At 40.5% G+C, this 26,082-nt stretch overlaps 1 protein-coding gene across 3 annotated transcripts in view; it reads left to right on the plus strand.

The window, feature by feature from the left end:
• ELAVL4 (ELAV like RNA binding protein 4) overlaps window positions 1-26,082 on the plus strand; it is a 156,091-nt gene that overhangs the window by 13,335 nt on the left and 116,674 nt on the right. Inside the window, exon 1 of one of the 3 annotated variants that reach the window (XM_017961374.2) lies at window positions 10,276-10,299. The exons of the other annotated variants lie outside the window; for them this stretch is intronic. The gene's annotated coding sequence lies outside the window, so the exon portion shown is untranslated. Of the gene's footprint in view, window positions 1-10,275; window positions 10,300-26,082 lie in introns of those variants that run through there. 3 annotated transcript variants of the gene reach the window in all.

The raw sequence follows: 26,082 nt of genomic DNA on the forward strand, positions 1-26,082 counted from the left end.
CCAATGACTAAACACTCTGGTAGTACTAAGGCCTGGCCATTTCTGCCCAGTGTGGGAACTCCCCTAATGGGTAATCTTTATTTCAGAGCTCTCCATTAGGTTGGCAAGCCTTTGTCTGATCTGCCTCGTAGTCTGAGGCTCTGTCTCCAATTCTACTTTCTTCACCGTCCCCGCCCCCATATTTTCACAAGAAACTAATAAATCTCTTGCACTTCTGTCTGTCTCATTGTCTGTTTCTGGGCAGACCCAACTAATACAGATGAGTATTATTATTATCCTCATTTCACAGATGAAGAAACTGAGGCACAGAGAAAGGGCTCAAGGTGTCGCAGCCAAGTGAGTTTCAGTGTTCTTTATCATGTTTTTAACCATTATAGTATGTTGCCTTCCCTTTCTGAAGTTCATGTTCATCCAATTAAGTATCCTTTGTATCCCAGAAACTTGGCTGGATGCTAGGAGTATATAGATGAATCGCATAGCCTTTGATCTCAAGGAGTCCACAATCTTGTGGAAAAAACAAGGAGAATAAGCAGATAGCGTCAGTCTTTGCTCTAAATGCAATAATGAGATATGTGCAGGGTGCCCTGAGAGCCCAGAGGAGGGACCTAATTTGTGTCATTTCTCACTTCTTCCACCTCTGAATGGACTACTCTTCCTCCTCTTGTCCCTATAGCCATGCCATTATATTTATCTGGGATGCCTGTTATGTCTTTAGAACACCCCAAATTGAGCTGGGCATGACTCTTCTGTATTCTTACAGGAACCCTCTGCACTTACCATACCACACCCACCTTAGCTGATATTTCCCACCCTGTGTCCTGCTTGTCTGTGTGCTCAGTGCTAGTTCATGCCTGCTTTGGGGCCCTGGCTCCTTGAGGAGCTTAGGAAGTGTTTGTTGAATCAGTGAATGAGGAGAATCATTTGTTTGCTTGGCCTGCAAGGTGTGAATAGAAAAGAGATTTGGAAGAGAATACACAGGAGGGAAAGGGTGGGGACAGATGAATTCTACCGTTCTCTGGAGAGTATCTCACCTTATTTCCCACTGTCATCAGCAGGTGTGGATTTGGGATGTTTCCATTCCCCTTTAAATTTTTTATTCAAACATGGACACATGCTTTCTATCTTATTTCCCAATGATACAAATATGTTAAGCTGAATTTTTATCCATTCTTTCATCCATCCATTCACCCATCCATTCTTGTGTGTTAAGTCTACCAACCCATATTTATCTAGTACCCTCCATGTGTCAAGCCCAGTGCCAGGTTCTGTTCACACAGTGGTGAACAAAAAGCACAGTCTCTGTCCTCAAGAAGGTTTCATTCTGGTAGGATAATTGGATTCTAAACAAATATAACCTGAATGTCCTCTAGACTCCCCAATTGGATCCTAGGAGAGGTCACTTCAAATATTTCCAGTGGATGTGTAGTCTTCCATCTACAAAATGGCACACTGTCAGCCTTGCTCCTTTCTTGTATCTTTCTGGACATCCTCGGGGCCATTTTTTTCCAAATGAAATAATGCATATTATTAATAGATTCTTGGTAATTGAGTAAACGCCTCATACATGGTGAATATTATTTTTATTATTAATGTTATTTATTTAATGTATTCTGCTACTTACAGTTTTGCCTTTCTTTTTCTCTGATGACTCTTCTCACCATATTTCCTGGTCATTGTCTACTGTTGTTTTGTTTGTTGCTCTAAAGCTGCCCTCACCTTTCTCCTATGCTACTGCCACTGTAGGAAACACCTACATGTTATATTACCTGATGGCCTTTTAGCTTCCTCTATGACCACTGTCTCCAGATCTCTGTTCCTATATCAGCATTTGCACTTATCTATTTTGATACACTCGTCTCTCTGGTTAACCACCCTCTTTCTGTAAGACCTTTTTGAGTGTCTGCCCTTTCTCCTCCTACTACTTGGGGACTTTTGCCATTTTTCCTGTCTCCAGATCTCAGGGGCTCCTCTCTTCCCAGTTCTTGGTGAAGCATTTTCTTCTTGTCTGGCCTATTTTCATGGTAGTCCCACAGCATTGTGATATAGGACCCTAGTAACAGACTTATTTCATTCTTTATCACACTGCCTTCCTTTTCTTAGACTGTTAAATGTGGTTTTCAGTTAGAACCTCTCACCGAACCTGGAACCATCGATCTCCTCTAGCTTCAGGCCTACTGTACCAGCCTCTTTCCTCAGGTATGGTCTTTTCCCACCCAGGGATTCCTGTTTTCCCTATTTTCAACTGGAAATGATATTTAAACTAAGGAATAAAGGAAAAGTAGGAATTATCTAGGGGAAGAGGGAGGGCAGGATTGAGTAGGGTACATAGAACAAATGAGAAATCCCAGAGAAGGAAAAACTTGTGCCAAGTCCCAGAGGCCAGGAACAGCATGAGTGTGTAATAGAGGAAGGTGTGCTGAGAAACTGCAGTCATTACAATGTGTCTGGTGTGTCATAGAGTGCAAGGGCTTAGGTGGCAAGAGGTACCCCTGGGAAGTTAGGTTGTGTTAGATCAAGGTGGATCTTTCCTGGGTATTGAGAACAGAGAGAAAATAATCTGGAAGTGAAACTGGTTGAATTTTCTCAAGTGCAGGTGTTTTATTTTTACCTATTTTTTCCCTGGCCCCTAAGAGCTAGAACACCACCTGCTGACATTCTGTATGTATGATGCATGGCTTGCATTTCTTCTTGGTCCTTTTCTCAATCTTTTTTTCTACTCCCCGGGACTAGACTAATCTCATATTCATTTTCTAGATCTATTGACTGGCATGACCTGGTAGTTATTTCAAGTTTCCAGGATCCAGCTATCAGTCCTGCCAACTTCTGGAATATGTTGGAACTCTCAGATGAATCTTTTTTGTCTGCATACTAGGAATTGACCTTGTCCAAAGTCACCAGATTTAAATAGTCACCACATGAATATCCTGAAGATACAGTCACCATGATAATCCAAAACAAGAATCACACACCTATGGCAATGACAGGCTGTGTTCCCACAGGGAATTTCCCATCCTGTTATGCCTCCCATGTGAAGGCTTGCTAGGTAGATCCAACATACTTTTCTCTCACTCCCGTTTGAACTCTGGAATCTGTTTATTCCATTCATTTGACAATTAGTAATACCCTCTTACTTTTCATCTCTTACTATTCATTTAGCCTTTTGTATATTTCTGTCTTGCATCCCCAAGTCGCGTTGAGTTCTATGAGGGCAGGGAATATGGGTATAACTGCTTCGAAGCCTCCTCAAGGGCCAGTCCCGTGCCTAGAGACATAGGGGATATTTGGTATATGTTCAGTAATTGGAACAGTTTGACTTGCAATTAAGCCTAAGGAAGACATGAAGAACTTGGAGACAGTTCAGAAGAGTAGCCAGGCAGCATGAGTGTTGGCTGTGGAGTTACTAGACCTGGAGTTACAGCACAACCAGGCTGCTCGCCCCCCACCTTTTCCTGTCACCTCTATAAAACAAAGGTGATGGTGGAAACTTAAATGCGTATTGTAAGGATCAAATGAAATAACATATCAACAAATGAAGTCAGTTGTTACTGTTAATTTATAGAAATGGCCTTTTGAGTTAGAACAATCAGAAGTGAAGGAGAAGGTTAGAACAGGTTATCCTGGAGAAGACTGGGAAAAGTTCCTATTTGTTGGATTAAGGCAAAGATTCTCTTTCTTAGATTAAGTGCTGCTCTGAGGTTGGACTGCCAGATTTGAATTTCAGTCCCATTGTTTGCTAGCTGTGCAACACTGGAGCAAGTTAACTTAACAAATGTGCACCTTGATTTTATTATAATCTATACAATGGGAATAATAATATTTACTGCATAAATTTATTGTGAGAAACAAATGAAATAATCAAATAATCCCTGTAAAGTGCTCGTTAGCAGAATGCCAGGCACGTAGTATGGCTCAGGGTGGACTGGTTTATTTATTACTACTTGCATCAGTTACCTATTGCTGTATAATTAACCACCTCAAATGCAATGGTTTGAAACAATGAGTGTTTATTATTGCTCATGAGTCTACAAGTCAGTTCTTTTTATCTCAATTGGTCTTATTCCTGTGTTTGTAGTAAGCTCTTGGGCAAGAAGGTAGCTCTGCTGATCATGACTGGGTTTTTTCACATGTGTAGGGGTTGAGGGCTATAGTCTATCCAAGGATGGCCTTGGCTGGGCTCACTGGGCTATATTCCATGTGATCTCTTTTCCTCTAGAAGGAGAACCAGGGCTTGTTCATATGACAGCTGGGCAGGGTACCAAGAGAGAGAGCGAAAGTAAGGAAGAAGTGACACGGTGGAATTTCTAATGCATCCTATTGACCAAAGCAGATGACAAGAGCAGCCCAGATACAGGAGTGGGGAAAGAGATTACATCTCTTTCTAGGAAGATCTGCAAAGTCACATTGCAAAGGGCATAGATATAGATAAAGATTGTGGTAGTTTTGCAGTTGATCTACCCTACCACCCTATGTTCCTTCTAGAAATAAGAGAAACAAATCATTGTATCATGTTTTACAGATTACAAAGACCTTTTGCCTGTAACCACTGGGTCTTACAATGAGACTATGAGTTAAGTATGTTTTAACCTTCATAACATGCTAGGTACTATCTTAGGCACATACTTCTTTTGAAACCTTTTTCTTGTCCTTACAGCACACATTGATTGCTAACATTTTTTTTTTTTTTTTTTTTTGAGACGGTGTCTCGCTCTGTCACCCAGGCTGGAGTGCAGTGGCCGGATCTCAGCTCACTGCAAGCTCTGCCTCCTGGGTTTACGCCATTCTCCTGGCTCAGCCTCCGGAGTAGCTGGGACTACAGGCGCCCGCCACCTCGCCCGGCTAGTTTTTCGTATTTTTTAGTAGAGACGGGGTTTCACTGTGTTAGCCAGGATGGTCTCGATTTCCTGACCTCGTGATCCGCCCATCTCGGCCTCCCAAAGTGCTGGGATTACAGGCTTGAGCCACCGCGCCCGGCCATTGCTAACATTTGACTAGTAAGTTTTCCTCCTAACCCTACTGCTTTCCTGATTCTTCAAGGCTCACGTTTTTTTCTTTCATGGTTTCGTGTTCTACTCATATGCAGAGAAATTGATACTCCAGCCTAAATCCCCCAGAACTTTGTTTTTCCATGTCTAACTGCTGTTGGCCAACTCTTCATACTTGTCACATGGCTGTCTCAAACTCAGCATGTCCAGATGCATAACTAGATATGTTATTATTTTAAAATGTAATTAGACTCATAATTTGCAGAGTAAAAAATACTATGAAGATACAAAATACATGTAGTAATTGTTCGACTCTTCTGTGGCCTGTCTGTATGATTTTTAACCCTCTAAAGTTTTGGATACACTGAAAACGGCTTTCTATAATTAATATTCTTAGGAAAATACTCTCTGCACAAAAGCATTTTTTACTCAACCTTAATCTTAGGTCAGTAGGTAGGTCCTGAATGTAGATGCCAAAGAGCTTAGGAAATTTTCAGAGTTTTTATTTAGGGTTTCAGTGGTGCTTCTAAATATAGCATGTCCCATTTTTCCTTTTCCCTCAAACTGTCTCATTGATGTAACATGAAACCAAATAGAACAGTGCCGAACAGCTTGAAAGAGTGAATATCATGTGTTGAAAAGGAATATCACAGTATCACCTGGTAAAAATAGCTTGTACCCATAGCAAGCAGAGATTGGTGCACTCTGGGAGAATGCACGTTTTTTAAAGGTTTTATTCACTTTCCCCTCTCCAAGAAACTGATAGGTGTTTGCAAAAGCCCTATCAAGTAAGAGGTTGATGGATTGTAGGAGGTGGAAGGAAAGAACCTTTAAGCTTAGTGGCCGAGTAATTCTTAAAAGGAAGCAACAGAAATGTGGTTAAAATGGTCCTTTACTTTTCCTTGTTACCAATCAAATATGTTCGTATTCTTGAGGATTGAGGTAGTGATTTGATAAAGTTAAGATTAAGAAGCCTGCAGAGGAACAAGTAGGGAACCATATCATGTATTTATTCCATTTAACAGACATTAACCAGGAAACACTCTACCTCAAGTGTCCAGGATACACAAAGGTGAAATAAACATGGATCCTCAAGGAGTTTCCAGCCATGTAGGGAAGATATATGTATGCCTATAAATATGCATATAAATACTACCAAGTTGAAAGGGACAGATGTAGTCAGAAAGATATAGATAAACTGATACAGAGTTTGTATGTGCTGTCATTTATTTGTTCTGACAAAAACTGATTGAGTACCTATTGTATCCAGGCACTGTGATAGGTACTGGGGACAAAGTTTACATTCTAGTAGTGCATATAAATAACAAGCTTATTGTATCAGTCCATTCTCATGCTGCTATAAAGGAGTGCCTGAGACTGGGTAATTTGTAAAGAAAAGAAGTTTAATTGACTCACAGTTCCACATGGCTGCGGAAGCCTCGGGAAACTTACAATCGTGGCAGAAGGCGAAGCACACACGTCTTTCTTCACATGATGGCAGAAAGGAGAAGTGCCAAGCAAAAGGTGGAAAAGCCCCGTATAAAACCATCAGATCTTCTGAGAACTCACTCGCTATCACAAGAACAGCAGCATGGGGGTAATCACCCCCATAATTCAGTTACCTCCTACTGGGTCTCTCCCACAGCACATGGAGATTTTGGGAACTATAATCCAAGATGGGATTTTGGTGGGGACACAGCCAAACCATATCACTTATAAATGATTGAACAAAATAATGCAGTTTCAGATCATCATTAAGTGCTGCAAGGAAAATAAAGCAGGTTAAAGGGGATAGATTAGGGGAACTTGTTTTAGGTAGATGGTCAGGGATGTGTAGAGATGGGGGTGGTAAATTGAAGATCTTCCTGAAATCCAAGACCATGCATAACTAGACATGGGAGAATAAGGATATGTTTGTGCAAGAGCAGTCCACTTTGGTATGGTGCTGGGTGATAAGGGGTACCAAAGCTCAGAAATGTTAGTGAACCTCCATATTCTAGTATTTTGAAGGATTTTCAAGAGGTAGAAGACAGGACGAAGCTGGGATCAATGGCTGGAATTTTCAAGAGTGAAAATCTATGCTGTCTAATAATAGAGTGTAGAAGGGCTTCTGGCACACTGTTGTTAAAGCCTGGTCAACTGCTTATGAACTCCATAGGGGCACAAGAGTGGTGCCTTTGTCATTGTCACATCCTTGTCACCTGCCTCAGTGTCTGGCATGTAGTAGGTGATCAAGGGTTGATTTTTGAATTGCACTTCTGACCATCACATGTCTGGTTGTGTGAAATCTATGCATATTCTAGGACATAGTAGGTGATTAAGAGCTGATTTTTGAATTGTATTTCTGAACATCATGACTGATTGAGTGAAATATATGGATAAGTTGAGATGGCTATGGATTTAAATGGAAGTCTGTGGATAATATTTTCCAAAAAGAATGATCTATTCTGGTTTCAGCATCCCTGGATGAAATGAATTAATAACAATGCTTTGTTTATTTATTTATTTATTTTTATTTTTATTTTTTTTAGACGGAGTCTCACTCTGTCGCCCAGGTTGGAGTGCAGTGGCCGGATCTCAGCTCACTGCAAGCTCTGCCTCCCAGGTTTACACCATTCCCCTGCCTCAGCCTCCTGAGTAGCTGGGACTACAGGTGCCCGCCACCTCACCTGGCTAGTTTTTTGTATTTTTTTTTAGTAGAGACAAGGTTTCACCATGTTAGCCAGGATGGTCTCGATCTCCTGACCTCATGATCCGCCCGTCTCGGCCTCCCAAAGTGCTGGGATTACAGGCTTGAGCCTGTAAGTAAAGCCAACAATGCTTTACTTAATAGGCATTTTCTTTCTAGGATCACAAAGCAGTTTTATTGATCATAGAGCCACACCTGATTTAAACAGGGTATGGTAACTTAATTTCTATTTATTCCACTTATTCACAAAACATTTATTTATTTTACAGAGAATAAGTATTTTACCCAGGATTTCACAGGTAGTAATCACTGAGGCCTTGTGGCTCTAAGTCCATGCTCTTTCTACTACATCGCGCAGTCTTAGATTTTATTTCATTTTAAACATTTCTGTTTATGTATCTCTGTGTCATATTTTAATTTCTGTAACAGCAGCATCATTTACAAGTTAAGAGGACTGACTGCTTTGGATGGAGACCTACCTAACCACTGTGGTGACAAGGACACCTCATTCTCTGTGAGGTCTTCTGGTTAATGAAGCCCTTCTGGACCTCTCTGGCCTCTATTATTATCTCCTGTCTCTGATTACCTATAGCATTTGTATACTGCTCCACACCTCACACTTAGCTCATTTTCTTGTTAATTCTGGTTGAGTCTTATCTCCCTAGATGGAGAAAAGCCAAAGGCTGTGTTTTAAACCAGGAGCTGCATTGTCCAACACTAGACATGGGTGCTTGTGTTCTCTTTGTTTGATTTAGAATCATTCATGGCTGAAAGGAAGGTTGAACTCTGGCCCAGAGAAGTTGTTCAATAAATATTTTTTGGATGCATAGTCTTGGTTCCCCTACAATCCTGCAATTTATTCTTGACATTACTGTTTTCCAGTGTTTCTCTTAGTGATATTATTCACCTCACCATCCTTGAATCAAAGTCTGGGGTTTATCTCTGTAATAATGGTAATAATAATAGCAGCTTATTTTTTAGCATTATTACTGCATGTAGAGCATCATACTAAGTACTTTATACAAATTCTCTTAGTAGGCCCTTATCATCACCCTCTGAACCTAAACAGCCTGACCCCAGAACCCACACTCCTCACCTGGGTACTATATTTCCTTCGTAGACCCTTCCTGTGCTCAGCAACTCACAAGGGTTCGGCCCTCATGAATTTGTGGTAAAGGTGGATTGAAGGTATTACCTAAGTATTGTATACATTTCTAAGTCCTTTCTGTTTTAGTGTCAAGGTTGTTTTTAATATCTTCTATAAAATTCTGTGGTTTCTTTTTCCTTTAGGTAGATTTGCTAAGTGCAGAAGTATTGCAGGGAATGGCTAGACTAGTCTAGAATTGATATATTTGCCACTCCTGGATTTTCCAGGCAACAGGATTCCTTGTTTTCCTGAGCTTTCTTGACACTGTTAATGGTGTTGGACATAGAAGGATAATGTGGAATGTAAATAATGGTCACTGGAATGGAGTGGATAGCAGTTCTTGGGACAGTGTTTCTAGTTTTTAGGAAATAGAATAAAACTTCAAAGGCCAGAGAGGGCTGAAGACTGCATTTATTTTCCTGAATCCTCAATTGGATTACCACTCATTTATTACTATTTGAGAGTGACTTATTGGGGATAGGGAGGATGGGGTCCTCTATGGGACTCCCTGCCTCATCTTTTTCATTTTCCTTTTAACTACCCTGTGCTTTCATTTGATAGCAAGACTAAAGAATATAAAAATGCCACTGCAGCTGGGCGTGGTGGCTCATGCCTGTAATCCCAGCACTTTGGGAGGCCGAGGCGGGCAGATCACAAGGTCAGGAGTTCGAGACCAGCCTGACCAACATGGTGAAACACCATCTCTACTAAAAATACAAAAAATTATCTGGGTGTGGTGATGGGCACCTGTAATCCCAGCTACTTGGAGGCTGAGCCAGGAGAATCGCTTGAACCCTGGAGGCAGAGGTTGCAGTGAGCAGAGATTGTGCCACTGCACTCCACCCTGGGTGACAGTGCGAGACTCCATCTCAAAAACAAACAAACAAAAATTCCACCACTAAATGGTGAGATTTCAGAAGGGCAGATAAAGTTACATAGTATTTTTAGCATTCAACTTTTTGCTTTGGAAATACCACATACTCCATAGGACTGTTGGTGGAATAAGTAAGATCCAAATTCCTAACTGGCTTGCAACATCTGGTATTATCTGATCCCATCCTACCTCTCAGACACTCAGATCTTGTTGACCCTTGCTCACCCCACTTCAGCCTCACTGGCCCTCTTGCTCTTGTTCCAGGATGTCCAACTGGCTCCTTAGTGCCATCCTGCTATACCTGCACCTCCGGACCCTCACACGGCTTCTTTCTTCACTTGGCTCAGGCCTCTGCTCTCAAGGACCCCTCCTCAGAACAGTCCTTCTGTCATCTGCAGTCCAGAAGAGCTCTCCCTCCCTCCGTTGTTTTGTCTATCCACCTTATCCTGCCTTATTTTCCTTATACTACTTATTGCTATCTAAAACTATTTTAATTTTTATTATTTGTTTGTGCTACCTTCATTTGAATGTAAACTCTATGAGGGCGAGGACTTTGTCTATCTAGTTTCCTTGTCTCCTCAGCCCCTCCGTTGGAGCCTAGCACACAGTAAGTACTTAAACAGTATTCCTTGACATGGACGTAAATGTGCCTGGCACTATTCATTCCACAAGAATGGATAGATTTCCTAATTTCAGCTTTATAAGAACTTTTTTTCTTGAATTGTGCATCTTTTATTTTTGTGAACGTAGCCAATAAAACTTAATTTGACAATTTGACTAGACTCAGAGTCAAATTGAGGTTCATCGTGAATACAACTTCCTACTGGACCACATGGCTGCCTTTTGTGTAGGAAACATTAGAGGCAGGCTTATTATTATCAGGTGATTTTGAGAGAAGCAGCTAAGATAAGATGGAAAGAATTGAATTTGAGTAGATCAAGAGAACACCAAGAACTGTATCTGAACATGATGGAAACTGTAACCAAACTGGATGGGCAAGAGGTACCAGCAGCCTTATACTTTTGGTGTGACTTTGATCAAGTCCTTTTACCTCCTCTGCATTTCAGTTTCCTTGGGTGTAAAATGAGGCCCATAGATGGAGAAATGGGAGGAGTAGAGGCTGCCTACCACATAAGGGTGTTGAAAAACTGTTGGGAGAACTTATGCGATAGCAGTTTATATTGAGTAGCACTCTCATAAATGGACATAAATGCATATAAAGTGCTTGGCATCCAGTAAGTAGTCAACAAATAGTATCTATTACTAGTTATATTAACATTATTAAATCACTTGGAAATGATTTGAAACACTTGTAAAGATTTGGATCTCTTACTAGTGTTAATGATTATTTTCTTTAAATTTAAACAAACTTTCGAATTGTCTTCTGTTCCCTGTTTGCATTTATAAGTGTGGGAGGGCCCATGAGTGCAGTGAGTAAGAATCTGGACTCTAGAGTCAAGACAGAAATGAGTTCAAGTCCTGAAGAAAATGAATAAATAAATAAGCAAATCGACTAAAGTTCAAACTAATCTTACCCCAAGCAAGCTTTCATTTTCTTTCTCTATTAAATTCCTGTCCATCATCTGAAGGAGGCACTGTGGCCAAAAACCAGGAGCAAGAGAAATAAACTGTGGACTGAGTAATTCATGGATGCCTTTTGTACCTCTCTATGAACGTGAACCCCCTGTATTCCTTCTCCAGCAGAGACATGAGCATGCTTTGTCCACATAGCCCCACTGGGCCTTCTCACTGTTTTATGAGATAGATGCCAAGACCCATCAGAGTGGCAGCCTCTCACTGCTGTCATCACTGATGAATGACAAGAAGTTAGGAAAAGAAAGAGCTATGGACAAGTCACTCTCTCCCTCAAGCTCATCAAGTGGGGACACAGATCCTCCTTGTCTCAGTAGTTAGAAACTGACGTACCTTGAAGGTCCTTCACATCTGTGGTCTTTGCAACTGCTGGGAATGACATAAATCATAATCCTGATACAAAGATTGATTGAATTCTTGCTAAATGCCAGACATTGTGCTTAATCCTTTATCTGAATCCTTCTACAGCACTAGGAGTTGTAGGTACTATTATTGTCCCCATTTTTACAGATGAGGAAACTGAGGTTTCAAGAGATGAAATAACTTTCCCAAGGTACCCCAGTTAAAAAGTGGAGGAGTTAGGCTGTCAATCAAAGTCATCTAACACCAGAGCTTGTCTGTTGTCTGCCAGATTGTAAACTCTTTGGGAGGAGAGACAACCCTCTCATTCGCCTTTAGTCCCCATCTATCCCTAGTTTCACCTCAGTTAGTAGTTATTAAGATGAAATTTTTAAATCTTTTCTTGTGGATGATGCCCTAATGTATCATGAGTGTATCTTGAGTTGCAGCCTTCACCTGTGCATTCTACTCAGCCTTTGTGCAGACACACAGTCTCCCTCTAGCCTCATGGCAGCAGGGAGTGGAGGGTATTGCTACATCTCTACAGAGGAAGAAACATTCTGCCAGTCCTTCATAGTAGGTAATGTAGTTGGGATATAAGCTCAGGGCCCTCGTCTTCATATCTGGCCATTTACCCTCTTCTGTATCTTTAAACTTTAAAGAAATATGGAGATTTTGTGGATGGGGATGATGATATTTGACAAATTCTTTCTTATTATTTAAAAAAATCCTAACTGTGAGGCAAAAGTTATTTTAATCTCTAATACAGGCACAAATGCTCTATTGATTTTTTTAAAGCAAAGTAATAAAAACCCATGTCCTTTTTTTCTGAGTAAACATTATGACTAGGTGTTGAGGTCTGCAAGATGCTAAATAAGGATTCTAGTAAAATGTTTTGCAAAACCATTTCAATGCAAAATCAATAATATGCATTAAAAATGTATGAAAAATGAATTAAGAACAAAACAACCCCTTACCTACCTTTTAGTGGATACACACACACATGCACAAACACACACAGGCACACACACACGAAACATTAACATGAAATGTTAACTTTTGGTCATCCACTGGAGTTTGAGGAATAATGGCTTTGTAGATGCGAAAAACACCAAGAGCCTATAATGATTGCCATAACTAAACTAGATAAACAAACTAGATGCACAAAGACTCTAGGCGCATAAGAAAGTAGAAGTCTAACACAGGATCCTAGAAATCCCAGAAACTCTAGACTTTCAGGTAAGACTCTTGTACCTTTAGTTGCCTTCTGGACATCTTCATTGGATCATGTGAATGAGACTGTGAACTGGTATTTGGGTAGGCATGACTGCAAAGCATGCTGAGTCATCAGCATGGTAGGTAAGGAGAGGTGAGTGGTGGCCAGCAGTCCAGAAAGCATTATTTTGAAAGGTTTTACTGGTAAAGCTTCAAGATCAAGGGTCCTGGGGCCATAGATGTGCTGGCCTGGCTGGCTGGCTAGGCTGTGCTTCTCTAGTTTGTGGCTGAAGCCCAGACAAATTCCCTTATAGCACTTAGGATTTGTTTTATAGTTACTTATGTTTTTGTCTTATCTCATTGTGAGTTCCTTGAGGAGCCAGTCTCTGACCAGTTCGTTATTTTAACTGTTCATGCTGTGTTTACTTCAGAGTAAGCACTCTAGAAATCTTTCTTGAGTGAATTAAAGGATGACTTAAAGAGCATTCACAGGAAGATCAGGTACAAAAATGGCACTACAATAATAATGACAATAATTGCTGCCATTTACTGAGCACCTTCTATATGCCAGGTGCATTGTTCGCATTTCTGATTCCTGTCTTTCAGGTCAGCAAGCTTTTGTCAAATATTCACTGGGTCTGATTATATGTCCGGTTTTGTATTGGCTCCGAAGTTTTCAGGGAAGAAAGGGACCCAGTCTGTTACCTTGAGGAATTCACAGAAAAGATGAAGTGCAATTACTGTATGGTGAGCTCAGTGCTGCCACAGCTATGGTAGTTTATGCACAGTGACCTAATAACCTTGGGAAAAGAGGGACATGGTGGAGCTAAATCTTAAAGATGAAATAGGAATTTGCCAGCTGAAGACACTAGAGGCAGGCAGAGGACAGTAGATTCCTCTGGGTAGACAGAATGGTAAAAGCAGAGGTAGGAAGATGCTCAGCTATGTGATGGGTTTATGGAACATTAATTAAGCAAATATATGGAACACTGGCTGTGTGCTAGGCACTGGGGATATAATTATGAGCAAATCCTCATAAAGCTTATAATCTAGTATTTGTGTTATCTAGAGGATAGCATAAATAATAGTAAAAAGACAAACATTTATCTACAAATTACAGTAAGTTCTGTGAAGGAAATGAATTAGATGCTAAGAGAATAGAACATAACTTGGATTTGGTCTTTGTGAGAAAGGTACATTTAAGCAGAGACATAATGGAATAACGAGGAAGTGAGTAGGATGAAGTGTGTGTCAGATGGGGAATTTCATGTATGTGTAAAGGCCCTAGGGCAGCCATGTTTAAGAGGATATGAGGCCACCAGGGAAACAGCTAGAAAGAGATCACATAAATTACTTTAGGAGATATTTTAGGGAATTTGCATTGTATCCTAGGTGCAAGGAAAAGATATTGAAAGGTTTTTAAGCAGGGGAGCAGCATGATTTTTTTCCTTCATTTTTAAATGAAAATTTTGATGCATACATCAAAGTTAAAGGAATTTTAAAGTGAGCTCCTGTATACCCATCACATAATACCATTTTCATTTTATTGGATACAAAGATTTGATGTATTTTTAAATGTTCTATCCTCTATGTAGAAGAGTACTAAAAAGGAAGGAGAAGGGGAATTGGGAGCTCTAGCCCTAGTCTCATCATTTAGTGTCATTATAGGTAAAGAAGAGCTCTGGCATGGAGGCCTGGAAGGCTGCACTGCACAGTGGGTGGCAGGGGCCGGACCACAGTGGGTTTTTTGTATTGTGCCAGAGTACAGATGGTCCCAGACTTACAGTGGTTCAACTTACTATTTTTTGACTTTACGATGGTGTGAAAGCAGCAGTACACATTCAGGAGCTCCTCGACTTAACAGTGGGGCAACATCTTGATGAACCCATCATAAGTTGAAAATACATATTGTCAGCTGCAAGTGCTTTTTGGCTATATATATATATGGAGAGAGAGAGAGAGAGAGAGAGACAGAGTCTCGCTCTGTCCCCAGGCTGGAGTGCAGTGGCATGATCTCGGCTCACTGTAACCTCTGCCTCCCGGGTTCAAGTGATTCTCATGTCTCAGCCTCCTGAGTATCTGGGATTACAGGCATGCGCCACCACACCTGGCTATTTTTTTGCATTTTAGTAGAGATGGTGTTTTGCCATGTTGGCCAGGCTGGCCTCGAACTCCTGGCCTCAAGCAATCGTCCCACCTCGGCCTCCCAAAGTGCTGGGATTACAGGCATGAGCCACCGCACCTGGCCATCTTATGGTATTTTCAATTTATGTTGAGTTTATCAAGATGTACCCCTATGGTAAATCGAGGAGCAGCTGTATATGTAGGCCATGGGGAGGTCATAAAGGATTTCAGTTGAGAGTAAGATAGAGCCCTCTTATCAGTGGTTTTACTTTCCACAGTTTCAGTGACCCTTGGTACTTGACCTTGATCCCAACCTTGGTCCAAATCTGTTACATACAGTAAGATATTTTGAGAGAGAGAAAGAGATCACACTTATGTAACTTTTATTACAATATACTGTTATAGTTGTTCTATTTTATTATTAGTTATTATTGCTGATCTCTTACTGTGCCTACTTTGTAAATTAAATGTTATCATAGGTATGTATGTATGTATGTATGCAAAAACACCATAGTATATATTGTGTTAGGTGGTATCTCAGTTTCAGGCATCCACTGAAGGTGTTGGAACGTATCCCAAGTGGAGAAGGGGGAACTACGGTAGTGTGAGCAGGCTTGCATATTCCAAGGATCCTGGAGGCAAAAATGTGTGGGGAAATGTCTGACATGAGATAGAGCTGGGCCTAGAAAGTGAGTCTGGAGCCTTTAGTCCTATGCAAGAAAGAGGATAAGCTGTGTTGTGTGTAAGGCCAGGGTGGATAGGAAGAAAGAGAGAGGGGGAGGGGAAATATTTGACAATTATTTAGGGGTATAATGCCTGACCCATAATAGTTGCTTGATAAGCATTTATTGAGTGAATTAAAGTACAATCAGCAGGACTTAGAGAGTCCTGGTGATGAAGGACAAGGAGACGAGTTGTAACCTGTGCAAGTCACTCAACTTCTCTAAGCCTCAGCTCTTCATCTATGAGAGGGGAAAGGTAAGAGTACTCCCTATTATATTAGTCAAAAATCTCCAGAGAAACAAAGTAAATGGGATTTTTTTTTCTCTCTCTCTAATACATATATGTTAGATACATGACCCTATACTGCACAGCTTGTCCTCTTTCCTAAAGAAGACTAAAGGCTCCAGATTCACCTCCCAGACCCAGTTCTATCCCATGTTAGATACATGTACATGACTAGATACATGTATATATGTATTAGGTGTAGGGGAGATATATAGGGAATTGGCTCACATGATTGCAGAGGCTGACAAATCCCAAAATCTGTAGTCAGCAAGATGGAGACCCAAGACAATTGATGGTATAGTTTTAGTACAGATGCTGGTAGGCCTAAAGCCTGGAAAGAGCCAATGTTACAGTCTGGGTTCAATAGCAGGAAGGAATTGAAGTCTCACCTTAAGGCAGTCAGGCAGGAGGAGTTCCCCCTTACTTGAGGGAGAGTTGGCCATTTTGTTCTATTCAGGCCTTCAACTGATTGGATGAGGCCTACCCAAATTAGGGAGGGCAAATGATTTTATTCAGCCTAGGGAAGGCAAATGACTTTATTCAGTCTACAGAGCCAAATGTTAATCTTATTTAAAGCACCTCATAGAGACACATCCAAATAATGTTTGACCAAATGTCTGGGCACCCTGTGATCCAGTCAAGTTGATACATAAATTAACTATCACACTTACCCTGCCTGCTGTGAAATGCTGTTAAGTTTTAAAATACTGTACACATGAAAGGAAGTATCACTATTGATTCAAAGAGAAAAGTTTACTTTAATGATAATAGCTTAATTTTATCCAGTGCTTCCCATATCCCAGTTATTATTCGGTCTTACTAGCATTATCTCATTTAATTCTCACAATAACTTTATCCCTCTGTTTACCCCTTAGAGAGGTCCATGTGTATAACTGTTGCTGCACACAGATTCCCTGCATTAAGACATGGTGAAGAGGAGCACAGTTTCTGGAGCCAGCCTCCCATGGTTTCAATCTCAGTTCTGTCACTAGGTACATGACCTTGGGAGCAAGTTACTAACTTCTCTGTGCCTGTTTCCTCTTCTGTGAAGTGGGATAATAATTGCAAAGTGCTTAGGACAGAGCCTGGCATTTAGTATACAAATATATACCAAGTATGTGTGTGTGTGTGTGTATATATATATAGTATTTGTGTGTGTTTATATATCTATGTGAATATGTTGCAATAGTAGTGGTGGTGAGGACAGTGATTACACAGAGAGCAAACTCTCATGCCTTCAGGCACCAGTCAGGTAATATCAGTGTGTGAAGTGATCAATAATAGGTCAGTATGGAGTAGGGGGGTGTGAGTGAAGAACTAGGGAGTGTCCTCTTAACTTGAAGGCATTAAAATCCAGGAATTTGCAAAACACTACTTGGGCCACCTAAAACTGATTTTTTTTTTACCCTCAGGTTGCCATCTGCCCAGCTGTGTAATGAGTGTTTCACAAATACTTCCCTTAACAATTGTGCTAGCAGAGTGGCCCATTTTATAGATGTCAAATTCGAAGCTCACTTACAAGGTAGTCAGTACCAGGGGAAACTGGGACTGAACAAAGGGAACAGAGGCCTGACTCCAAAGCCAGTAGGGCTCTTTGGATGGTCTCAAGGTTCCTAGGTGAGTGGAACTGGAACATTCAGTCCATCCTACTGTCTGTCATCTGTGACCCCCTTTGAGGACGCGATCTCTCACTGACCTATGACAGAGGTAGGGCAAGTGAAAGAGGAAAGGTGCCTATGGTGCTTGCAGTCTCCCTGGAATGTCTTCTGTACTCTCCCTGTGCAAATCCCACATCCTGCTGATACCACCCTCTCTTCTCCATTCCTGTGCCTATCACATGTGTATCTGTTGGTGGCCATGCAGGTTATGGCTGTTTGTGTTTGTGATGCTCCTTCCATTGTGAGCTCAGAAGGGTTAGACCCGTATTCATTTTTCCATCTCCTGCCTGTTTGAATTTCCATTGAGTATCATTCATTAAATACCATCTGCTGGGTCTGAGTTCTAGTTATTATCCATCACTCATCAAGTGATGATGTCTGGGTGATTAACTTGCCATCTAAGATGTTCAGTTTCTGCATCTTTTAATTTGTAATTATTTATTATTATTTTTAAAATGGGGTCTTGCTTTGTTGCCCAGACTGGTCTCAAACTCCTGGGCCTAAGCAGTCCTCCTGCCTCAGCCTCCCAAGTAGCCAGGACTACAGGTGTGTGCCACCACACCTAGCTCTCCATCTTTAAAATTGGGATAATAACTGTCACAAGGTGTATTCCCCAGGAAGTAGATTCTGATGTAGACTAGCATGTAGGAGATTTATTAGGGAGTGTCCTTGGGATCATCACAGTGGAAGAGAATGGAAGGAAGCAGGATCAGGCAAAGGGAGAAGAGAGGCTACAGCACATTTTTAATGAAGGCCTCAGCTGCCTCCATGAGAAGCTCTGAAGCTAAGATAGCCTTTCAAAATAGTCCTGAGTCAGAGTGAGAGTGTCAGGTCTTTATACCCTATGTTGATCAATCACTGGATGTGGGCACCTCAAGAAGGGGGCATGACCTTGGGAAAGACAATTCTCTCAGTCAAGGCAGTTTCAAAGAGAGTTGACAGTTGAGGGTTGTCTAAACTAAAGTTATTCAGTTTCAAAGGAGGACTTGGAAGGCGTCACAGCCTCCCAGTAACCCAAATATCCCAAGCTGGTTAACCCAGTTACTCAAGTAACAACTTCACAGGAAAGCTGATGCATGTGAAAGCATTCTGTAAGGTGTTAAACTTAAGGTTTTAGTTGTTGTCAATTTTAAGAGTAATATTACTGGGACTGGGTAAATACTTCTTCAACTGAGTTGATTCTATGTTTTTAGAGCAACTTCTCAACAAAACTCATGCAGTTAATATATACTCTTGTATATACCCTTCTTCTCACTTCCCAAAGACACCCTTCTCCCTCTCTCTTTTGTTATTAAGCTCATCTTAAAAGTGCTTATGCCATCCTATTTTAAAACCTCTATGGTTGATTTGATTTGATTTCCTTTCCACTGAAATGACTGTTCTGAACTCTGACCTTAATCTGGGATGGTCAGAGCAGCTGGAAGCACTTTCTTGACTATCTGTCTTCAGACTTTATATTCCATATAGGCTCAGAGAAAGTCTAACTGCAGTCTTTAAACATTGCTAACATTAACGATTCCCATCAGTGAAGTTAATTAAACGTAAATCAGTACTGGCACTAGCATTCCCAACTTTGTACTGATCCTGGATAGGCTTGTAGGGCTCAGACGTCAGAATATCTTAGCAAAAGCTGACAACAGGAAAAATGAATGTTCCAAAGATCAAGAATATTGAGCAACTCTGAGTCAATTCCAGACACTAGCTGCTTATAGAAAAGAACTGTGTACAGGACTTCAGAGGTGTAATATGTTGTTGATTTCACACACACACACACACACACACATACACAATCACACTCACACACATACTAATGTGGTCAGCCAGTTATTCTCTGAATTCCATCATCATTTGATTTCTCTCAAATATATATGTGTATATATTTCTAACTCACAAATTGCATTGTGTCACTTCCCTGATGAAATATCTTCTGTAGCTCCCTAACATCTCCATCACAAAATTTAAAGTCTCAGCAAAAGTCTTATGTTCCCTAAACATGCCAGAATTTTTATGCTGCTGTGTCTTTGTGCTTGTAATTTCCTTTCTGCAGAAAGCTTTCTCATTGCTTATGCATCCTTCAGGTCTCAGTTCAAATGTTTCCTCCACTGGACAGCCTTCCCTGGCTTCCCCACAATGACACTTGCTGCTCTGTGCTGCCTTTCCTCCAAGACAGAGAGCTACAGGATGGAAGGAAATGAGTTTGTGGACTAGTTGGAAGTGTGAGAAGATCAGGGTAGACAGAGAATGGGAGAAGTTATATGCAAAGCCTTTGTACTTAAAAATTTTCATCTGGCAGAGTCAATACTCATTATATGTATCTCTAAAAGTGTGACTTAATATATCTGATATTTGATTTTGTTCTTGGCTTTAAGAAGAACCAGAATCTTTTGATTCAAGGATTAGAAGAGCTCCTAAAGGTAGGCTTTCTGACAAAAGGAAAGCTTTCCCCTGACTGCCCTCTTGTGGAGGTGCTAAAATAGCCCAAAGATGGCAAGTCTATAAAATCATCATAAACCTTGATTGAGAGAGCAGTTTTCTGTACTGTCCACTGTACTGGTTATTCAAGCTGCCATATGCATATAATTACATATTTTTAAATAATTTAAATGTGGCAAGGCATACCCCAAACTGAATTCAGTTTGTCTCTGGTAAATCAGATGGTTCTTCAAGAATATAGAATACCCATAGTGAAGGTTATGAACAGCACATGGAGACAGGCCACATGTGATTAAGAGCAGTCTCTGATGGATGAAGTGCTAGATGCACACTAGCTTTCACTAGCACTTTAAGTTCCATTTCCCCTAGACCACTGGCTCATGCCACGCCTAAGAGTGGTCTGCTGATGAGCTATGTTAAAATGCTGATTTCTGAGCTGTTCATCCAGATTCTGATTCAGTGTGTCTGGGCTAGAACCCAGGAATCTGCCTTTAGTAAGCACACCAGGGTGATGCTAATGGATGTAGCCCTTTTGCATCTTGCAGTGGGGATGGGTTTTATGGAGTCATTTACATACTTTTCTACAACTAGGGCAACTTTCTTATTTTATTTTATTTTGAAATATTTTTATTGTTATACTTTAAGCTCTGGGATACATGTGCAGAATGTGCAGGTTTGTTACGCAGGTATACACATGCCATGGTGGTTTGCTGCACCCATCAACCCATCATCTACATTAGGTATTTCTCCTAAAGCTATCCCTCCCCTAGCCCCCCATCCCGACACTCCCCGGTGTGTGATGTTCCCCTCCCTGTGTCCAGGTGTTCTCATTGTTCAACTCCCAGTTATGAGCGAGAACTTGCAGTGTTTGGTTTTCTGTTCCTGTGTTAGTTTGCTGAAAATGATGGCTTCCAGCTTCATTCATGTCCCTGTGAAGGACATGAACTCATCCATTTTTATGGCTGCATAGTATTTCATGGTGTATCTGTGCCACATTTTCTTTATCCAGTCTATCATTGATGGGCATTTGGGTTGGTTCCAAGTCTTTGCTGTTCTGAACAGTGCCACAGTAAACATACGTGTACATGTGTCTTTATAGTGGAAGGATTTATAATCCTTTGGATATATACTCAGTAATGGGATTGCTGGGTCTAATGGTATTTCTAGTTCTAGATCCTTGAGGAATTGCCCCACTGTCTTCCACAATGGTTGAACTGATTTGCACTCCCACCAACAGTGTGAAAGCATTCCTATTTCTCTACATCCTCTCCAGCATCTGTTGTTTCCTGACTTTTTAATGATCGCTATTCTAACTGGTGTGAGATGGCATCTCATTGTGGTTTTGATTTGTATTTCTCTAATGGCCAGTGATGCTTTTTTTCATGTTCGTTGGCTGCACAAATGTCTTCTTTTGAGAAGTGTCTGTTCATATCCTTTGCTCACTTTTTAATGGAGTTGTTTGTTTTTTCTTGTAAATTTGTTTAAGTTCTTTGTAGATTCTGGATATTAGCTCTTTGTCAGGTAAAGAGAATAGGTAAAAGTCATGATTTTACCTATTCTCATCTATTGTCTCCATTAGAGCACTCTTTTTAGACATTATGCCTTGATTTTTGGTTTGAAAGACATGGTCTTCATTTCCATACATGAGTTTGCTAGTAAGAATTAGGCATTTGATCTATAACTATGGAACAGACTTTCTTTCCTGTCTCCTTTCCTCCTTCCCTCCTTTTCTTTGTAGCTACCTACCTGTCTGCCTGTGTAACTATGTACCTGTGTACCTACCCACCTGTATTTACAAATCAACCTTCATTGTGCCTTGTACCCGGTGAACCAATGTGAACTTCAGATAAGCTAACCTGTCAGAATGGGGATTACCCTGGGATTTTGGCCTTTTTGATAGGGAAGGATGAAAAAGCATTGGCCAGGAAGTTTAGCTCTCCTATAGAATAATACCAACAGCCATTTTTTTTAAAGAGATGGAGTCTCACTCTCACCTAGGCTGCAGTGCATTGGCATGATCATAACGCCCTGTAGCCTCAAACTCCCGCTCAAGTGATCTTCCCACCTAATCCTCCTGAGTAGCTGGGAATACAAGCACACACCACTGTACCTGGCTAATATTTTTTATTTTTTTATTTTTTGAGACACTGGGTATTGGTTTGTTGTCCTGGCTGGTCTCAAACCCCCAATGTCAAGTGATCCTCCCGCCTCAGCCTCCCCCAACTGCCATTTCTTGAACACCTACCAGATACCAGGCATTCTATAAGACTTTTTAGGTACACTATTACTAATTCATCAAAGTAGTTCACAGGTGAGGAAATTGGAAGCTTAAAGAGGTTATGTACTATGTAAGTCATCTAGAGCCTTTAAGGTTGAACTATAACTTGAATCAGGTATGTCTGACTTCAAAGCTCCTTCCTCTCTCACTGGATGAGCATATATCTAACTACCTGCAGATGGACACTAATGCTCTTCAGCCTTCTCTGGGTCTACTAGTTAGTTTTGTTGTGACTAAACATAAAATTTGGGGAGAAAACTCCATATTCAAAAAAGTAAGTTAGCAAATCAAGCATTTCTCCAGGGCACAGCTGCTATTTTCACACTTTCTGAGAAATCTGAAAATCAGTATTGAAATCGAAAGGAAAATAATGGTTACTGTGAATTTTTAGAAGTTTCTGAAGGTTGTTTTAGGACCACAATGGGCAGCCATGTATCTTAATTTTGCATTTTGTAAAGAACCTGCGGCATTGTTGACACTCCTGAAAGGTCAATAACAACTTGTTTGATATTTCAAGTTAATTGTGAGTTTCTGCTTTTTTGCATAGCTGAACCTTTATTATTAAAAGGTCCCTTACAAATGGTGCATTCCCCTCATTGTTGAGAGCTGCCTTGAATGCCTAGTATGCCAGTGGAAATACATTTGTTGCAGTGGAAAGGCATTTGACTTAACACAGCATCGTTAATTTTTCTTTAACCATCAGAACATTTTTAAAAATCAAGTTTGTGTTTTTCTGATTATGAAAGAAGCAGCACATGTTCAATGTTAACAATTAGGAAAATATAAAACAGCATAAAGATAATAAATCATCCATGATCTTCTTACCCAAGAGTAATTATAGTAGTAATTTTTTTAAAGTTCTTTAAATAAGGCGTGTTTACCATGTGTGACCTCTGTTGTAGGGTAGGTGACATAATTCTAATTTTATAGATTTGGTAACTAAGCTTAGAAAAGTTAAATAATTGTCCTGCTTAGTTTACAACATTCTGTTTTTCCCTAGTTCCAAAGCCTGTACTCTCCCACATAACCGCTGGTAACATTGTAGATTGTTTCCTCCAAGTCTTTTTTTATGTATGTTTTTTCATGGCTGAGATCATACTGTGAACACAGTTTTGACCCTCCCATTTACCCTTAACATAATGGTATAAGCATTTTCCTTATACAGAATGGCTCTGCCTCCCTGCCTGCCTTCATCTCATACCTGCCCCCTTCTGTCTTGCATGCCACACTCCAGTCACATTGGCCTTTTTTCTGTTCCTGGAACAAGTCAAGAATGTTCTTGCCTTGGGACCTTTGCACTGGCCATTTCCTCTGCCTCAAACACTCTTGTCTTAGATCTTAATGACTCAATGGTTAGTTTTTTCTCATCCTTTAGGTGTCAGCTTAAACGTATAAGTTTTCCCTGAAAGTCTTATCTCACATAGGTCCTGTTTTCTTTCTTAGCACTTGGTGGATTTCCTTCGTAGCACTTGTTATAACTTACCATTAGTTCATTTTATTCGCCTTTTTATTGTGTTCTTGTATCACCTTCACCTTTATAGGTCTGGGTCTAACATGGACTTATACATGATGCTGCATTGAACATTTTTCTATATAAAACACTTTATCATTATGATAGTTTCATAGAGGTTCAAACTAGATCAAAGTGTAGGAACATTTTGAGGGCTCTTGCTCCACATTACTGCAAAAAATTCATCCCAGCATCCCAAAGTGTATACAACTGTGAGCACTGTGTGGGGGTGCCAGTTTCACTGCACCCTTGCCAGCATCATCAGTTTTTAAAGTCTTAGCTATTTTGATAGGTGACTCAAACCATGCCTGCACACTGTAGGTGCTCAGTAAATTTCATTTGCTAAAGGGATGATATATAAAGTTGACATTTGGCCTGAGTTCCAAGAACACCCACATCCTTTCCTGGACTCCTTTTCCTTTGAGGTCACACAGAGACTATAAGTACAGAGAACAGCAGTAGCCAATGCCACGGCATACACCTATAATCACAGCACTTTGGGAGGCCAAGGTAGGAGGGTGGCTTGTGGCCAAGGGTTCTAGAGAAGAGTGGCAAGTAAAGGTGCCCAGATTGGCTCTATTTTCAGCCTTCATAATCTGGGCAGGATCTTCTGAAGACTTTCTTTTGCTAGGCCTAGAGGTAGCCATTGCCTAAAAATACAGTTGCCCCTTGCTCCTTTTCCCCTAAATCTATATCCAAATAGTAAGGAAGGACCTATTCAGAGCAAAGAAAGCATATTTGCATTGTCATTGCTGGTATAGACCTGTCCAAATGCCATTTCATTATTATCTCCTTGACAGATGAGGTACCATTTTTATTCAGATATCTAATTAGCAAATGCTTTAAAAATTCATCATATTTAATGCATGGCATGGTAAATACCTCTGAGAGTTTAACCCAATATAAAGCTCTTGAACCTGACTATATTTACAGCTGCAAGCCTCCTTCTTAGGGAGGCAGCGAAGGGGGAGATAGATGCAGAGATATCCCCTTAGTATTATTTTCATGTATGAGTTTTAAAACTAGTTATGAGGGTAGATGTTTTCCCACATGTCTTTTCACCAGTTGTAAGTCCTGTTTGGGGTAACTGTTTGTGTGTTTTGTCTGAGTCTTTTTTGTCTTTTGTAATACATTTATGTGAGTGCTTTAAGTAGTAAAAGCAGTGATCTTGCTTTTTTTTTTTTTTTTTTTTTTTTGTATCTTTGGTAAATATTTTTCCAGCTTGTCTTCCTTGTAACTTTTTCTGTTTTAGACTTCCTGAAGTACATGTAGGCCATTCTGTCAATATTTTTCCTTGTTAATTGCTCTTAAGCTTATAAGAGACCAAGACTGGCTAATGGGTTACTCTTTTTTCCTGGTTATTTTATGGTTTAAGCACATCTTGCTTAGAAGGTCCTTTCTACTTGTATAAAAGAACGTTGAAATTGTATGAATTGTAAATACCTGGTTCCATAGCATTTTTCTTGAAATTGGGAAATTTGTCTAGTTTGACTTTGAAAAAAATAGATTTCAAAATAAGGTATAACTAGATAAGATTTAAAGGTATTTCTTTGTTTAGTTCCTTGGAACCATTCAGTTTTTTTTTTTTATACTCTCTCTGCTCTGTCTCCTGGAATAGTATGCGGAGGAACCCTTTAGCATACTAATATAATAAGGATGCTTTTTATGGCTTAAGAGATCTTGGGAATCCTTGGGAAATTGTTCAGTGACTCTCTGCAATGGAATTAATGTTTTAAAGCCAGAAGCATGCATTCTATATAAGAAATATATTTTCAGAGCTCTTCTTGCTATGAGCTCTCCAACCCCTGCCTCCTGCCACCCTGGGAGTGGTGTACCCTCCACACCCCGCACCCTCCACCCCCAGATAATTGGATTGGAGCTAGTGTTCTTTGTTGTTTGCTTTTCAGAGAGGGGCGCTTGTGTATTATATTCTGGAAGGAATAGGGACTGCTGTAGTATGAGTGCATTCTCTCGGGGACTCTGCAGATCCAAGGCCAGTTCTTCATTCCGAACCCCTCAAGTCACTCCTTGGCCTCTGCTGTTCTTTAGCTAAAGGAAGAGATTCCCATTGTTCCTATCTATTTTTTCCAAAGGGAGATTGCCATTACTGAAGAAGAGGGTGGGCTTAGAGTCAATCAATTATCTTTTGGGCTTAAAACTAAAGAAAATGAACCCATGATTCAAGGATATCTACTTCATCATTTATTATTTTCCTTATGAAAACCCCCCTGG

This window comes from Papio anubis, chromosome 1 (genome assembly GCF_008728515.1).
Source record: "Papio anubis isolate 15944 chromosome 1, Panubis1.0, whole genome shotgun sequence".
Taxonomy (NCBI): domain Eukaryota; kingdom Metazoa; phylum Chordata; class Mammalia; order Primates; family Cercopithecidae; genus Papio; species Papio anubis.